This window comes from Belonocnema kinseyi, chromosome 6 (assembly GCF_010883055.1).
Source record: "Belonocnema kinseyi isolate 2016_QV_RU_SX_M_011 chromosome 6, B_treatae_v1, whole genome shotgun sequence".
Taxonomy (NCBI): Eukaryota; Metazoa; Arthropoda; class Insecta; order Hymenoptera; family Cynipidae; genus Belonocnema; species Belonocnema kinseyi.
Genome location: NC_046662.1, coordinates 92,486,089 through 92,487,984, shown reverse-complemented (window position 1 = coordinate 92,487,984; position 1,896 = coordinate 92,486,089). Strand labels below are relative to the sequence as shown.

At 30.2% G+C, this 1,896-nt stretch overlaps 1 protein-coding gene across 1 annotated transcript in view; it reads left to right on the top strand.

Moving 5' to 3' along the window:
- The window catches only part of LOC117174289 (RNA exonuclease 1 homolog), a 28,012-nt gene that overhangs the window by 17,152 nt on the left and 8,964 nt on the right, over positions 1-1,896 (top strand). The gene's annotated exons all lie outside the window — the stretch shown is intronic.

The window sequence follows — 1,896 nt, the reverse complement described above, 5'->3', positions numbered from 1 at the left end:
CTACAAGCTATCTAAGGATGGTACTATTGAACGCCACCTCAAGGTAGGCCTAGTGGCGCCATCTCTTGGTCAGGCCGGAAACTTATCAATCCACCCTCGTATTATAGAGTTGCGTAAGGGTGTTTTTAGTAATTGAAATTTGGGGTCTCTTGCGTAAGCAGCCCAATGTATCGACCGTGTAGGTTTATTGGGATCTGAAGTCTTGCGTGCGTTACTGCGCGAACTGTTGAAACTAGATAGCATTTTTAAATTGCTTTCTAAATTGGGCTTAAAAACAATTTTACCACTGTTGTATCCTGTCACCGAGAGTTGAAAATGGCCGATGTGTTGAAAACGGCCATGCGGCGGCGCTAGTAGCAACTTTGTTCTAGTTGTTTTGACTGTTATATGTCTTTTCCCTTCTAGAAATAATCAATTGAGACCGATAAGAAACAATATAACTAATATCTCAATCGTTCCGAATCCTGTTTCTTAATTGTGCCAAAACGATTGGCAATGATTGAGCATTTTGCATTTCAAATTGTTCCCAATTAGTTACTTGGAATTTGCCACGTAATAGCAGCACTTTTGTCTGGTGGGTATTATTTAGACAGTTTTTTTAGTTTTTCGGAATTAAAGTATTATTTTATTATTTAAAAATGTCAAGCTGTTATCATTTGAATAAAATTAAAGAACTAAAAATTAATATTAGAGATCAAATTTTTTTCAGAAAAAGGTTTCAATATTTAATTATTCGGAATTATTAACACATAAATGTATTTTATAATTTAAAAAGTTGTTATTAATTCAACTTTTTAAATTCTTAGTTTATTGAAATATAAGTACTCAAAATGATGGACGAAATTCATTCTAAATTGAACAGTGAATTTACATCAATGTCCGTGATATTATATACGGTAATCCTTAGATTATGATTTCCCCTTTACCACTAAAGATTGACGTAAAACCAACTTTTTATATTATTCTCAAGGTAGCCACTACAATCGAAGAAAAAATCTGGAATAATTTCCTGTTTAAAATTTTTTTACACCAGTCAATAAAATTCAAAGTCTAAGTTTTTGAAGCTGAAAATGTTGTTATTTAAAGTATTTAAGACTAAATTGCAAATTAAACCAATGGAAGTGGAAGTTTTCTGATCACTAAGCGTGCTAAATATTCAATTAAAACATTTCAAACAGCGATTTCGAATTCAAACGTTCATTAATATACGTAAAAATGACAAGCTTCTAGAAACTTTTTTATAAATAAAGCATTTAAAATAGTACAATATGGAATCAGAAGCCTTTAACTTTGTTTAATTTAAAATTATGCCATGTGAAATTAAAGTATGAAAAATATACATTTTTAATCTTGTTTCGACTTGATTTGAATTAGTAAAAATGCAATCTTCAAAAATAGCATTTTAAAATTCAGGTTTATAAACTGCTTACATTTAAACTTAATAATTTCTTAATTTTAGCATTTCAAACTCAAAGTTTAAAACAATTCGTAAATTAAAAATTAAACCCTTATTTTTTGATATGCTAAAATGTCGAAAGACGTGCATACGGTTACATAAGATTTTATGAAATTATGAGAATGACAACTGGATATAAAGACCACAAATAATCTTTTTTCAATTTATTAAATCAAAATTTGAACAAAATTACAGAAATATGTGGCCATTAATAACAATGTTTCAGGAAGGAGAGAATATAAAAAATGTATGTGCTTATGGAAAGAGAATCATTTTTTTTATGAATTCCGCACGTATTCAATTCAATTTTGAACTTATTATTATTACACCATTAAGCCTTTCCCTTTCGGGGTAGGCGTGATTCACTCGGCAGGGGAAAGGAGTAGTGTGTGGATGGGATAGAGATTTTTCAGATTGATCCAGAATTCTCGTGCTATTTA